At 38.1% G+C, this 16,815-nt stretch overlaps 1 long non-coding RNA gene across 1 annotated transcript; it reads right to left on the bottom strand.

Annotated features, from left to right (window-relative positions):
* Positions 1–13,485: 13,485 nt before the first annotated feature.
* On the bottom strand, positions 13,486–15,675 carry LOC148906796 (uncharacterized). Its single transcript, XR_016121444.1, has 3 exons — positions 15,520–15,675; positions 14,758–14,838; positions 13,486–14,636 (listed from the first exon to the last, which is right to left on the bottom strand). It is a non-coding gene; the product is annotated as an uncharacterized LOC148906796 (long non-coding RNA).
* Positions 15,676–16,815: the final 1,140 nt, after the last annotated feature.

Raw genomic sequence — 16,815 nt, 5'->3', positions numbered from 1 at the left:
CTTCTCCTTCCTTCTTTGTCGTCGAACATCGTCATTCTCAGAAGCGTCATCTTCCCTTGCAGTTATCTGCGCAAAAGAAGATTCTTTCGTCTTGCAGGAGTTTTTCAAAGCTGGATACTCCCTTCTTTGTTTACGAAAATGTTCTTGTTCAGCACATTTTTGGCTCCAATTTCCCATCGGCCTCAAAACTACTGAGTCGTACAAAAAAGCTCCTTGAGTCTCACAACTTTTGTCTTTCTTATCGCTGCTATTGTTATCAGGTAATTCCTTTGTCACAAAGGAGTGTTTGACAGGTTTCTTCCATTGGTAGTCGTCGAAAGATATCTTATTCCAAGTAGAACCTTTGATTTTTCCTTCTTTTTGTCTTTGAGGGAGACGAGGTGTTCCATCGACGTTCTGCAGAGCGTCGGGGTTGCCTGCAGTTGTTGCCTCTATTTTCTTCTCTTTGACATCATCAACCGTCAGAGCTTCAATCTCATTGCAAGTTGATCCATTGGTTTCAACTTCTTTTTCTCTCAGGTAAGGACGACGCATGTCATCAACGTCCTGCAAAATATTATTACCTGTCGTTTGCTCTATTTCCTTATCTGCCATTTCATCAACCAAAGGAGCAGTGAGTTGAACTGTTACTTCTTTTCTCTCTTTCGAACCGTGGTTCCCTCTCTTTGTCTTTAAACCCAGATTCAATATTGCTTGTCTCTACGGAACCCTTTTGCCCTTCTTCAAGGTCTTTCTTACAATATTCGAGTTTGTCATGTTCACTTTGATGCTTGACATCGCCAGTGATTGACTGACGTTTTAAATCAGGAATAGGGTGGAGTTCGTTTTCGTTATTTTCACTTTGAAGCTTATCTTCCCAAGTGATATCTTCTTCGCAACATGACCTGGGTTTTCCGTACCCATTGCATTCTGGTTCTACTCTCTTTAGTATATCACTGTCTACAGTTGCAATCTTTATTGCTGTGGCATTTGCATTTGAATGGTGCTCTTGTTCTTGGAAGGGGTGTTCTAATCCATCTGTTGCAGGCTCGAATAAGTTGTATGAAGTCGCTTTCATTCCATATAAGTACGAATCGTCTTCTTCTTGAAGTGGTATGGCACGATCCTTGTTTGTGAATATCAGCATCACATTAGAGGAACCTATATTTTCTGTCTTTCCTTCAATAGTTGAAGGTACCCTTTCGTCGCTAATTGAGGAGTACTGTAGTGCAGTATCACTGGAGAAACTGCCATCGTCGGGTCTTACGGTGACTATTTCTCCATTGCCTTGTTCTGCATCTTTCCTTCTCGACTCTTGTTCTGAGAATCCCAAAGAGGTGTTCGTTTTAGAGAAACTCGCATCGCTGGGTCTTGCAATGCTCATTTCCTCTTCGTTATCTCCTGTCTCGCCTTTTCTCGACTCCTCGAGGAGGGATCCCTCGGAGATACTTCCATCGGCAGGTCCTCCGACGAAGTCTCCTTTGATTGTTACTTCATGAGTCGCATCAGTGTTAATTAATTGGAATTTTACTACGTTCTCCTCTAATTCTGCAGTGTCGGGGAGTCGACCATCGCTGGATCTGGCAACGGTCTTAGCATTCTCGGAGAGTCTGCAATCGTCGGGTCCTACGACGAGACCATCCCCGTTGCTTGTTTCTGTGTCATGGATGACACATGCTGTACCATCTTCTTCTCTTGCCTTACCATTCTTAGATAATCTGCAGTCGTCAGGTTCTTGGACGAGTGCATTCTCTTTTCTATTTTTCGGTTTATGTGCTTTAGATTTGTCTGAAGATTCAAACTTTTCTTGCATTTTTGCAATCTCTCCCTCATTAGCTGCGAGGGGTCTTCCATCATTTGGACTAACAATAGAAGAAGCTTCCTCTCTGTGTTCAGGATTATGGTTTGGCCTATGCTGTTGCTTCACGTCTTCTTTGTTTGTGCGCTTTTCCTCAAGGGAGCAAGATGAATCAGATGTCTCAATCTTGAGGATATCGTTGTCTGTCATCACTGTGCTAAGAAGGGCTAGCACTTCTTTTTTTTCAAATGGTGTGGACTCATCTCTGCTTGTATGATCAAGAGGATCTTTCCCTTTATCAATGAATACCGGAATAAATTCCGGAATCAAAACTACTTCTTCCTCCTCTGCACTCAAGTCACTCTCATCTACTTCCTGACCATTCGTTTCATCATGGTTGTCCATGTCTTGCTCGATATCTTGAGCTTTGCTATCGACAATTTCATCATCCTTGGAGTTTACTCTCTTATCCTTAGAGCAAGTACATCTTACTGCGGCAGCATTTGGCTCTACATCCTCAGAACAGTTATCTATTGCGGAGGCATTTGAATCGTTTTTTGCATTGGCCGGTTCCTCGGCATTCGCAATGGCAATTGATTCTGAAACTTCTCTGGGGGTTGATGCCGTTGCCATGGGAACTGCATCTAACGAGCAAGTTAAAGCGTAAGGATCCCCCATGGCAACGGCTCTCTCCTTTTCGCCTGTTGCCACAGACTCTTTGCTTTCGGTTACAAATTGCTGCTGATGCATTTCTGGTACTTCTTGGATTAGATGGTCTTTATGGTCTTTCACTCCTACCTGTCCCTCCTGTTCCTCTTGTTCTTCTTGACCTTTCTGAACTTTTGAACCTTTCTGGTCTTCCTGCCCCTTCAAGATATCTTGTTCTCGCACAATATCTTGCTTTATTGGCACTTGACATTTTACAACTTCGCGATTGACCAATGCAAAAGGCATGTTTTTATCAACCACCTCAGTCAACTCTTTTTGCGCGATTCTTTTAACTGGAATGCTATTTTCGCTTTTTTCCTGCTTTACATCAGGCCCGCGTCTAATCTCCCCGTCAACTGATAATTTGACGTCTTCGCACTTTACGAAGGTAAAGGGGCTATCTTTGTTGTCCTCAACACTTTGTTCTTCTTGTGCGACTTCCTTGACTGGAATAGAAACTTCGTCAACGATGACCTTTCGTGTTTCAGGTCCACGTCTAATGTCCTCGTCAACTGACAACTTGACATCTTCCCACTTTACGAACGTAAAGATGATGTCTTCCTTGTACTCGACAGCTTCTTTCACTACTTCCTCATTTAGAGGGGTTTGATCTTTAATCTTATTGTTCTCTTCGATTTCGTGCTCTACGCTGCTGTCCTGTTCAGCAGGTGCTTTGGTGACAGAAACTTGCGATTCCATGGCTTGTGGCCCAATTTTAATCTGCTCATCCACTGATACCTCGACTTGGTCCCAACAGACCATGGCATAGTCACTTTCATCAAGGTCTACGCTTTGTCCTTCTCGCTCAGTGGGAGCAACGCTGCTGTTTTGCTCAGCAGATGCCTCAGTAAGAGGAATTTGTTCTTCTTTGTGTTGTGTCCCAACTTTAATCTGGTCATCCTCTGATACTCTAACTTGGTCCCAACTGACCAAGACATACTCTACACGTTTTTCTTGAGCGGCGGAAGCGACTTGCTCTTCATTATTTTTGGTGTCATTGACCTTTGGAGCCTTCTTAATCTCAGCATCCACAGTCACTTTTACGTCGTCCCAGTTGACCAACACCAAAGAAAGGTAGTCATGTTTTAAGACTTCAGGATGTTCAAGGTCTTTCTTAACGATTGCGGTATCTGATACTGGGATCTCTTCTTCGCCAGTCGTCTTTACGTGAAGCTCGGTATCATTACCTGCATCATCACCGAAGGTATCATTTGCGGTGGCATAAACTGCTGGAGTACTTTCTTCAACCTCCACTTCTTGCAATCTGGTTGCGAGAGTCTTCTCGGCTCTGACGACGTCTAGCGATCTTGAAATTATACCCCTAACAAAGGAGCTAACAGCGTCGAGATTGATCATGTCTTCTGGTACCACATCTTCCTCGACAGCCATTGATGTGTTTGATTGTTCTAGAGATGTCTCAGCTTTAACGATGTCGAGAGATGTCGAGATTATGCCGTCGACGAAGGTGCTCACAGCGTCGAGATTAATCTCTTTTGGAGCTACATCTTCCTCGACCTCCAGTGTGGTTGGTTGTTCCAGAGTTGTCTCAGCTTTAACAATGTCGAGAGACGTTGAAATTATACCGTCAACAAATGATCTTACAGCATTGAGATTGATGTTTTTTGGAGCTACATCTTCCTCGACAGCCACTGGTGCGCTCTCTTGTTCCAGACATTTTTCAGCCCTAACGATGTCTAAAGATCTTGAGATTATGCCGTCGACGAAGGTGCTCACAGCTTCAAGATTAATCTCTTTTGGAGCTGCATCTTCCTCGACCTCCAGTGTGGTTGGTTGTTCAGTTTTCTCATCTTTCACAATGTCTAAAGATCTTGAGATTATGCCGTCGACGAAGGTGCTCACAGCTTCAAGATTAATCTCTTTTGGAGTTACATCTTCCTCGACCTCCAGTGTGGTTGGTTGTTCAGTTTTCTCATCTTTCACAATGTCTAAAGATCTTGAAATTATGCCACCAACAAAGGACGTAACAGCGCTATGATCGATCATCATGGGAACAGATTCCTCGGTCGAACCATCTTCAAGAGGTCTTGAGCTATCGATATCTTCTATCGTCTGTGGAAGTTGGGACAATATGGTAACTTCTTCGGATCTTACTACCTCCAGGGCGCTAGAAAGAACGCTATTCACGAATTTCTTCACAGCTGCTCTGTCAGCGGTGTTCTCTTGGTTGCACAGTTTCAGAGACGACCCTGATCTTTTTATTTCTTCTGAAACTATGTCATTGTCGCTAACGACGTGGATTTCGTTTTCTGTAGAGGCGACGTTGTTCTCCTGTTGGCCTCGGTTGGACTGTCCCAGAGAAGACCCTGATGTAACTATTTCTTCTGGAACAGCCTGGTTTTTGGTTTCTACATGGATTCCTTTTTCTGTAGAGGCGATGTCAGACGGGAGGACCTGTTTCCCGCTCACTACTGTGGTGATTAGTCGATCGAAGAATGCCTCTACGGTGTCTATGCCCAAGAAGTTCTTTATGGGCTTCATAGGCGCTTGATGGTCGCGCTCAATATCGGCAGATTTTTTGCCTCTTTTATAACCTTGGATGTAAAGCAATTATTTTTAATTCTATGTATATAAATATACCTACCTAGTTTAGTTAGCCAATTGTGATAACAATGACATTAAAAAAGAAGAATGTCTCCCGGTACAACAGCCTGGCCTTGGAGGCATCAATAGACCGTTTTCTCAAGGTTGCGCGCGCATCTAAATTAAAGGTACTTGACGGGCCAAGATACCACAACACGAGATTTATGATTAGTATTGTCATGCATTGCTATGAAATTTTTTTTGATAAGAATTCATAAAATTGATTACTCTCCTCTTTAAATATAAAACTGGCTTCACCATTTTACATAATTTGTGTTTTTCAGTTTTGTGGCCCGTCAAGTTGGATGCGCACGCAGCCTTGAGAAATTATCTATTACTAACAAACACTCGTGTTCGTAAACTGTATGGATGCGATTTGCGCCATGATAGAAATCCGTCAAGTCCCTCGAAAATAATCATTGTATAGCGCGTTGAGATTATTTAATGCGCTATATAAGAATAACCATTATTATTATTATAAAAGAAAAAGACGAAAAAGAAGGAAAGAAAAAGAAGGTTGGAGAAAATGAAGAAAAAGAACAAGAACACGAACAAGAGGAGCGAGGACAAAAAGAAAAAGAAAGAAAAAATAAGGGAAAAAACAAAAAGAAAAAATAAGAAGAATAAGAGGAGCAAGGAACGTAAAGGAAGAGTAGTAAAAAAGAGAAAAAGACCAAAAAAAAAAAAAAAAAAAAACACGAAGGAAAAAGATAAAAACGCGATGCAGGTAAGTCAAAAATATCATGCATAGACATTTGAAAACTTATTGCGACTGCATCAGGCCAGTGTATCATAATTACAAATATAACTTAAGGTACCAGAGGAAAATGAGAGGTCAAACGTTATTAAACTCGTACTTTTAAAAACAGATGTGATTTGAATAAAAAATGATCAATATATTTGAAATTTGTGTTTGATCAGCGTCAAGAAAACAAATTAGTTAGTGTGTCATAAGAAAGATCTCTAGTACCTTAAGGACTTTCGCAGGCCAATAAGAAGCAATTGTCTATTTTCTGAAATTTTGCCAATTGATAAAACTACACCTAACACACAAAATACGCCCAAACATAGGGGGTCACCGTAAATTGCTGCGAGCAAAATAACTAAGATGTCGAACAATTTGGCACCTGTCGTCCAAATCAACATTGGAATGACGTCATCACGATGAACGTGCGAGAGCGCACAACTTTCATGCGTAGAAAGAAAGCACGCGAACAACGCCCGCGAACGTTATTGAGAAGGAAATGATAAAGATTATAAAGCAAACTTACCTCTGGCCTTAAGGTGACCCTTCCTTCTGGCCAGATGTTGGCGAGCCTTGAATCTCAAGATCTCGCGTTCTGCCTTCTCGATGGAAGCCTTTTGAATAAAAATTGAAAATAAAAAAATTAATTTTAGATTTTAATCCACTGCCATAATGTGACTAGCTAACCTTATCCTCATTCCCAACCATTTCGTTCTACCATTGATTTATGTTATAGACTATAGACTAACAACCCCACCCCTACTAATATTGTGTTGTCATAGACTATAGACTAACTATCCCACCCCTACTACTATTGTGCTGTCATAGACTATAGACTAACTACCCCACCCCTACTACTACTATGTTATCATAGACTTTAGACTAACTACCCCTCCCCTACTACTATTAAGCTGTTATAGACTATAGACTAACTACCCCAACCCTACTACTATTAGGTTGTCATAGACTATAGACTAACTAACCCAGCACTACTACTATTATGTTGTGATAGACTATAGACTAACTACCCCAGCCCTACTACTACTATGTTATAATAGACTTTAGACTAACTACCCCTCCCCTACTAATATTAAGCTGTCATAGACTATAGACTAACTACCCCACCCATACTACTATTATGTTTTCATAGACTATAGACTAACTACCCCTCCCCTACTACTATTATGTTGTCATAGACTATAGACTAACTACCCCACCCCTACAACTATTATGTTTTCATAGACTATAGACTAACTACACCACCCCTACAACTATTATGTTTTCATAGACTATAGACTAACTACACCACCCCTACTACTATAAGGTTGTCATAGACTATAGACTAACTACCCCACCCCTACTACTATTATGTTGTCATTAACTATAGACTAACTACCCCACCCCTGCAACTATTATGTTGTCATAGACTATAGATTAACTACCCCCCCTACTATTATTATGTTGCTGTAGACTATAGACTAACTACCCCTCCCCTACTACTATTATGTTGCCATAGACTATATACTAACTACCCCACCCCTACTACTATTATGTTGTCATAGACTATAGACTAACTACACCACTCCTACTACTATTATGTTGTCATAGACTATAGACTAACTACCCCGCCCCTACTACTTTTATGTTATGTGTTTGACTATACATTTTTCAAAAATATTATAAAATAATATACTAAGGTTGGAAAAAAAATAATTCCTAAAGCGCGCTATTATTATTAATAAATTTAAACTTCCCTTGCATACTTTCAAGACAATTTTTCATTTATTTTCATTTTGTAAAATAAATCTAAAGAATTAAATTCCTTATTTTCATAGATTTTTTCATGAAAAAATTTCAATAAAACTCCTTTCCCAAAACATTAATTATATTAAAAATGATAAAACTTTGACTTACCTCACTTTGGCAAGAAGGAAGGCAGTACTCCTGGAAATAAACAAGAGTTATTAGTATTTTGATTTAGATTTAGATTAGTATTTTGTAACTTCATCATTATATTAAAGTTTCTTTATAAAGTTCTTTTTTCATTTCTAGTTCGTCACTACTTTGGTTCAATGAGAAATAAGTCAAAAACAACGAAGAAAGCGAAGAAGAAAGAAGGGAAAGATTGCTAGAGTAAGTTTTTCTTTCGCTTCTTACCTTGCCATCGCGGTCCACAATGTGGTTACCGCAGCCACAAGCAACCTTGCTTAGGTTGCATCCCATTTTACTAAATGGGGTTTTAATGAAGACCGTTCATGTAGATCTTCCCAGTTCTTTACATTTTCTCACTTTTCGCTACATTTTTGTAAGTTTTTCTCGCATTTTTCACATTTTTAAAGAGCGCTCAGTTTTATACGTCCTACTCTCTCTAGTACAAAACTGAAAATGACGATCCGTGGATCTGCGACGTAATTAATTGGCTTTGTTACGTAGTCGTTTACGTAGTAATTAGAATTAGACGTCATAGTTTGTGAAGTTATACCGCTGATCAGGGTTTTCGTGGGCGGCGCTCTTCGCGGGGGGGTAAAAAAGCAGGGAATTTATCGACGAAAAAAATTCTAATATCAAGAAAAAATTTAAAAAGTGAATGAAAATAATAAGCAGAAACTAAAACAAATGCATATACAATATTCTAGACAGTTTTAGTTGGCGGAGAATGAGATAGTTTTGGGATTTAAGCCATTTTTTGCTGAATATGACCCTATTAAAACTCAGCCTTCTATACTACGAAAAATTTTTTTTTCTTCTGTATTTAAGGAAAGAAAAACAACAAACAAACAATTTCCAAACTTCTTATTAACATGATATCAAAAACAGAATCCAGAAAACAAAGTTTCTTAGGAATATTTTGAAAATTTCCAAACTTTTTCTCACTAACATTTTTTAACCTTATAAAGTACTGTCAAAAAATTACTGTTTGAATGGAAAAAATAGTCGAAATGACTTCAGCTTACCTGAGAGATACCTTGAAGTAGTCTTTTCCTTATCTGATTCCTACATTTAATAATTGTTCTCCACAGCAATCTAACTCATTTGGCCTGATGCTTGTAATCCACCAACGGCCAGGTTTGTCCCTTTCCGAAACCGATGAGCTAGTTTTTCTTTTGGACAACTGAATCGCAATCTTTTTGAATTTTATATCGATAAAAATAACTAAAATCTATCACAAAATTATCATCGGTGAACATGTTGACTGAAATGAAATATTTTGCGACTCAGAGTCTCATTTTCAGCCGAAAATTTCTAGGTTTCATTCAAAAAATGTCTTGAGAATCGAGGGCTGGAAATGAACAATGTCCTTGTACTTTGCTGAACCGATCTAATTTTGAATCCTTTTTTAGTATCGAAAGAAACCTTTAAATTAATTCTAAAATTGTTAACCATCTTAGACATGTATTCCTCTGTTTTGCAAAAACCCGCACTATGTCTAAGATGAAATGAATCCGTACATTTTGAAGTTTTTATCGCCATTTTCCACGGACAACCTTTCGCTGTGATGATGATTTGGTAAGTGATGAAAAAGGTGCCAAATTTTGGCAAAGGTGCGAAATTCATTAAGCAAATGCGCCGAAATAAGGGATCCCGCGCCTGTGAAATGAGAAGCTAGGGGAAATGAATGAATGAATGAAATATATATATTTAGGCACTGCCTAAAAGTGGAGCTTCCGATACGGAAGTCACAGGGAGAACAATTTGAACGAAACTGAAAGGTAAAAAAAGATCGGGGGAAAAATCTTCAATTAATTTTTCTTCGAGATGAAGATAATTTTTCCCATAATAAAAACCATGCAGTAAAATCGAATATTGAAATGCACTACATTGTTTTCTTTGCGCGAGTATACTCTCCCACTTAGGAATTTTGTTTACAACTCACCACCACCCCCAGGAGCTAGTTTTGTTTTTGGAAGATTCTTCGACAAAGTTTTCCAAAGCCGACAGTTTTAGGCTTTGAATCTCGTTTACTTGAAAAAAAACGAGAGATAACTACAGATAATCCAATACAATATCAAGTTTAGTGAAATTTACCTCGGATGTCTTTCATTGAAATCGAAAATCTGGAGATTTAGGGCAAATCAAGACCAAAAAACAGACTTGAAAACTGGTTAAGGTGAGCAGAAAATATGCTTACTTTAATTACGTCTTTTACAGAACGAGACGAAGTTGACATTCAGTTAAACTTGACAAGAACAGCTGAGACAAAATAGAAAATAATGCAAAAGGCAATGCAAAATACAAAATGATGAATTTCTTGTCAGTAAATTGTCGATTGTAAATGTTTTTGCACGGGACTCTACATTTTTTGATAGCTCATTCGAAAAAAATTCCTAAAAATCAAGGTTATACCAACATTTTAGGAAAAGTTTAAATCAGGAACACGTGAATAAATAGATTTTTGTAGGGATTTTTGTTCGACTTTATGAGATTTTTTAAGAGCACCGAAACTACAAAATATGACAAATTAATGTATCTCTCTGCTGTCTTTTTGTTGAAAACATCCATGTATTATTGTAGAAGGATTGACTACCCTTCGTTCGTGCAATCATATAGTCTGCAAATAACTATTATCTTATGAATCTTTTTTTTTTTTCTAATCACTTCCGGTGGCGCAACTTTTACTCCAAAAGCTCGTGCGTAGGGTCCCATTAAATGCTGATTACCTCGAAAATGAGCTCGGGACACCCTATTTTTCTTTCCAGAGTTGGAATCAGAATTAAATTTCAATTCGGAAAATCGAAGTTTTAAGAAAAGCTTAAATCAATTTTCAAAAGTAGGCAGTCACCTTAAGTATGGTGCAGAGAATTGTCATAATGGCAACCACTTTTCTTATCTCTCTAAAGATCGAACAATTTTATGTTATCGTCTTTAAATACCATCCTGTGCTGAACCTAAAATTAGCACAAGAATAAAAAGTGTGAATTCCTTTACCAATCCCGATAATCTATCTCGCTATTCAATTTTCAACCAACTGTTTGTATGCGAAACAATTTTTTTCGAGATTGTCGGTTCACTAAAGAACTTAGTAGTATAAAAGAAAAAAAAAGACACAATTTGTACTTTATAAAAACGCGGATTGATAGTATTGTTGGGATATTTCACTTAAGGCTCATTTCTGAGCAATTATTACATCGAGGCGAAGAGTCTCACATGTTGGACAAACATTGACCACAGGCATCCCAAAACGAGTCCCTGGAAATACTCCAGTTTCCAGCTCCTTTGTGCTCAGGGTTATATTATCGCCTCGATTTTGTGTAGTACATTTAAAGTATCTGATTGATCAGGGTTAATTAATAATGTGCATTCTCTATCTACTTTAATGTTGAGTCTGTAATTGAGGAACACGGCGGTGTTTCACGAATTCCTAAATGGTTTATTTCCACCCAAATCGTTGTCCATCAAAATAATAATAATAATAATAATAATAATGATGATGATGATGATGATGATGATAATAATGATAATAATAAAAATAATAATGATAATAATAATAATAATAATAATAATAATAATCTAATACTAATTTTTTAATAATAATAATAATAATAATAATAATAACAATAATAATAATAACGCTCTTGGAGGATGGGCTAACGAGACGGAGCCTGAGATGAAGAATATGTTTGGAGCAAGATACAAAGATGTATTACTTAGAATGCAGAAAGCAGTATTAAGCTGCACAGTGAACATTGCAAGAACATTCAAATTAATCACATCTTGAGGACATTTCAAACATTCTAAGTATCTAAACTGCATCTAGAAGAACATTACAGTTAATTTAAGTTTAGTAAATCTTATAATGAACTTTTTATATTGTACTTTTACGATTGTACATTTTCAAAAAAAAAGTGAATTTATCCTTGAATGTGTTCTCTATTTAAACATCTTGGACGATATGTTTGCATGTGGTTGTACCATTTTATGCATTTCTGTGGATCTTCATAGGCCCTCACAAGACGCTATCTGACTTCATTTGGAATTTGGTTTATTTGTTGAACCATTGCAACATCCAAAAAAGAGGGATTAAAAAACTCAGAACTGACTTGATATTTATACCTAACGGCGCTTTGTTTGTACGAAATCATATTCACGGTTTGTAAAAAAAATGAAAAGACAGTTAAAATCCTACAATTCCTAGTGGAAAATATGCTTATATTGTATTGCGTAAATAAATGTCCAAAACACTGTATTGAATGTGTGTTGTGGTTTATTGTCTGCACCAAAACGCTAGAGTCGTTTTCATATGACCGTGAAAGAATAGGCAAACTAATAGTTAGTAGTAGACTCTAAACCAATGATTTTCTTTTGTTCTTTATCAACTATTACAAACTAAATGGTCTATTTTCTTTCACGGTCATATGAAAATCACTCTAATGAAAGTTTGAAAACGTTAATGAACCCACGCAAACATATTCATGCTGCCAAATTCCATGCTAAATTTCTTAATGAACGTTCCATCGCACTATTGAGACTTGTTTCGCCTTATAGTATGCCTGTTCGCTCTAATGACAATGCTTCTTCACTTCAATGAATATTCCTTTGCGGTTAATGAACAGCAAAAGGTGTACAATATTTTGCCAAAAAAGCATACATTTTTTGAACCGAAAGCTAAATAAGTAGTTTTTGAAAATCTATTTATCTAGTTAATCTTGAAGAAAGAGGGATAGTAGGGGGGCATTTAAATAAAATGTTCGTTGAGAATGGAGTCAACGCAGTAGGTTTTATAAAGTAACATCACATTAACCAAATATTTAATGTAAGCTCGCAAGAATTAGAACGTGGCTGCAGGACGGGTAAAAACTTTGAATTCAAATGCTCAAGCTCTAGTGCGCGCGCGAACCAGCTGAGCGATTAAGACAAAGGGAAGCATTTTGATTATTGAGGAAACTAAATAATAATACATGTAAAAGTTTTCTTAGATTAAATTGATAATCATTTGAGCTTGGCAACTAAAATGACGGTTTTCAGTGTATCAGTACATTACACTGCAGTGTATCCAACTTGTCACGCAACAAAATCTAATGTTGCAAGGGACTATCACGGTGATATTCTGCACGCTAATTGGCTACAAGCTACATAATTCAAGATGGCAGCCGCTTCTGCACATAAAATGTTGCGTGACAAGTTGGACGAGTGATAAAAAACGAGCAACAAATCGCAAATTTGTTGCAGAAAGTTGATCTACGTTCTACTTTTCGCAACAAGTTTTCCCAACTTGCAACGAAAGATTTTGTTGCGCGACAAGATGGACGTTTGTGTGTCTCGTATTTCAGCGCCTTAATGACCAACATTTTTTTTGCAAAATATGTTTTGAAAATAGATGTACAAGAAAAAGTTTTCATGTACGCTTCTTTTGTGTCTTCTTTTCTGTTTTCATCCGACCCGTATTTTCGCGCCAAAACGGATGTGCTCGCTCCTCCAACTTTGGCACTCTCTCTACGCCACTGACCCCTATCAAAAGAGTCCACATAGCCTCCTTCAAACCCAAAAATGTTTAGTTTCTTTACTAAACATTTAGTTCAAGCCTACCAGCAATTTCGAATTAAAATTGAGGGTGATTTTGGTTCCGATTTACGAACTCTTTGCAGGTATGACGTCTGTATTGTATTTTCTCATTAATTGTTTACGAGTTCGACGAAAAGTCAAAACTTAACTTACGCTGATAAAAGTAATGTTTATTTTCATAAAATATCTAAAGCTATTATTATTCTACAAACACCTATCATCGTTCAGCATGTTGCAATAGACCATTTTCGAGTTCTAAATTACCGCTGTGTTCCTTGATTACAGACTCATTTACACAGGGTTAGCCGCCTCGCATCAGTGTTTACATATTCACAAATACCAACGGTAAAGTAAAGAATGCACAACTTCAACAATACAAACACTTTGAAACTTGACGGACCTTGACTGGGACACGTGAATATTCTACACAAAATCGAGGCTAAGCCTGAGTAAATGAGCCTGTAATCAAGAAACACAGCGGTAATTTGGAACTCGAAAAAAATCTATTTAAATAGCTTGCCATTTGTATTGCAGCAGCAAAACTGCATTTTCTTGCATAGGCAGTAGAGGTTACTAATATTTCTGAGAGACCACAGAAGGTGCAAGATTGAATTTTTGACCAGCGTAGCTCGGTATACTAGTATGACATAAAAAAATGATTTTCCGTCTTTTCGATGAGTCATGGCTATTGACCCGATAGTGGCTAGAACATACTATTGAAAACATAGGAAAACATTATCAGGGTTCCCAGCCATTTTCAAAATAAAAATTCCCTGACTTTTCCCTGACTAAATAACAGTTTTCACTGACCTTATTGAGCCGCACGGGCAAGCATGGGCCACATGCCTAACTTTTACCTAGGCCCTGCTCTTATCATATTACACAGGATACTTCAATATTGTTTTCATTACTTGAAAAGATTTATCAGTCTATTCGAAAATTGCAAACAGTATGAGTATCACACGGATACTCATGGTTAACTTTAAACAAAATTCCCTAACTTTAGGTGAAAATCGCAATTTCCCTGACTAAATAAAAAATTCCTTGACTTTTCCCTGACTTTTTTCCCCTGACTTTTCCCTGAACCCTGGGAATCCTGATTAAGATCTATATATTATTTTCTACTCATAGGGTGTTATTGACATGCACAATTGTCCTGTCTCAGCTAATAGGACTGGTCGTGTCCTTCTTAAAGTGTCCATAACTCAAGTTGTATTCTTTCATCTTGCACAACTGAAAATCTTCTCTTTTGTAGCCTGTTATTATGTTTTCAAATGTTTTGATTGAAGGACTACACGGTGCATCCTATAATATACAAGACAACACATGAGTTGGATTGGGTTTCCTTTGGTAACGGGTCTCCACAGGTAGACCACAGAGATTTATATTTAATTTTGTAAACTTAAATATTTAGTTTGATTCTTACCTTATTAGCAAACAAGGTCATTAGAAATTTGGCTGGCTTGAAAGCACACAACACTTTGTTGATTAAATCCTTATAACAAACCTGCAAGGAAAGAAATAATTGATTGTTGACTGCTTCATGAAAAACCTTCAAAAACATATTTGATAGATGATAAATAAAAAAGCATGAAAAAGGGCTGATTATGGCCCAAATGTTGATGACTGATTATGGCCCTCATGATGATGACTGATTATGGCCCTCATGATGATGACTGGTTATGGCCCTCATGATAATGGCTTATTATGGCCCTCATGATGATGACTGATTATGGCCCTCATGATAATGGCTTATTATGGCCCTCATGATGTTGACTGATTATGGCCCTCATGATAATGGTTGATTATGGCCCTCATGATAATGGCTTATTATGGCCCGCATGATGGTGACTGATTATGGCCCTCATGATAATGGTTGATTATGGCCCTCATGATAATGGCTTATTATGGCCCTCATGATAATGGTTGATTATGGCCCTCATGATAATGGTTGATTATGGCCCTCATGATAATGGTTGATTATGGCCCTCATGATGATGGCTGATTATGGCCCTCATGATGATGGCTGATTATGGCCCTCATGATAATGGTTGATTATGGCCCTCATGATGATGGCGGATGATGATAACTGTTGATGAATGATTGTTACTACAGCTGCCGCACTGACGTTAACAAGCATTCCCGTGGCACTTTTTAATGTGCAATACACAACTGCAAATGTACTTACAAGTTTGAAGTTTGTCTCAAAGCTAACATAAGAGCACTCTTTTTGGGGTGTGATATGAATGGTGAAATAACTTTCCTGCAGTAACAAGAGAAAACATATTCAGCAATAAATGTTGTGTACATGTGATGCAAAACAAAAGTCAAGGAGGAGGTGCTTTAGCCTCATGGCATTTTGCTAACAACCACACTAAACGTTCATGTCAGTAGTATAGGGAATGGGGGTTCCAGCGCAATCTCAACACGGGCAAGACCCGTGTCAAAAATCCACCTACGGAAACAACCCACTCCAAGTGTGGTTGGGGGCAACAGCGCAAATATGTTAGTCTATATATGGAGTGCGAAGAATGTAAGAGAACTTTTAAGAAAGAAGCGGATTTGAAAAAGCATTTGAAAATGAAGACGAAGTGTATGAGCAGTTATGATTGTGGATGTGGTAAGAAGTTTGAGACTAAGGTTAAATTGTTTTGGCATTGTCAGGACTGTGAGTACGACTACGACGACCTAAAAAGTGCTTGGTAATAGGTATAAAATATTTCCTATTATATAGATGGAATCCCAAAGCAACTTCAGCACGGTGTCAATACCCGGTAACGGTGAGATTGACGTTAGACAGTTTTGGCGTCAGTCAGAAAGGAAGGTTAAAAGGACTCTCCGAAAAGGTATAGAAGAATTAGGAGCCCTGAAAGCGAGCATAATGGTAGAAGTAAGTTTGTCAAAAGACGAGGTAATGACGACAGCAATGTTGCGATCAAAGTCGTTAGTGATATTAGAATCCACGAATCTGGATAGGTCACTCAGTGAAGCCTTAGAAGCAATAATGGAGTCGCTGTCTAACTACACGAAAGAAGGATCGGGTTGGACAGTAGAGGAGGTTGAAGGAATAGAGATAAGTATAGCCAGGTACGTACCCATACGAGGGGGGAGTTACGTACCGCTACCAACGTGGGTAGAAAGGAAGAAGGCTATTGTAAACGTGAAGAATGAAGACAATCGATGCTTTATGTGGGCAATCCGGTCTGCACTGTATCCAGCAGAGAAGGATCCCTGTAGGACAAGTAAGTATCCCACAGATGATTTAGAGTGGGATGGTGTGGAATTTCCCATGCAGTTGATAGACATCCCCATATTTGAGGAAATAAACGATCTAGCAATTAACGTTTACGGAGTCAGAGAGCAGACGATAGTACCGTTAGTTCTGTCAAAAAGTAAAGGAGAGCGCGTACATTTATTCTACCACGGCGGACACTACTCATGGGTTAAACACATTAGCAGACTATTCTACAGACATACTAAGCAC

The sequence above is a fragment of the Actinia tenebrosa genome, unplaced genomic scaffold, assembly GCF_029948245.1.
Source record: "Actinia tenebrosa isolate PJP-AT-01 unplaced genomic scaffold, QUT_ActTen_1.0 PGA_scaffold5__44_contigs__length_20552954, whole genome shotgun sequence".
NCBI lineage: Eukaryota > Metazoa > Cnidaria > Anthozoa > Actiniaria > Actiniidae > Actinia > Actinia tenebrosa.
Note: the sequence above shows the minus strand (reverse complement) of the source record. Positions and strands in the feature narration are given on the sequence as shown.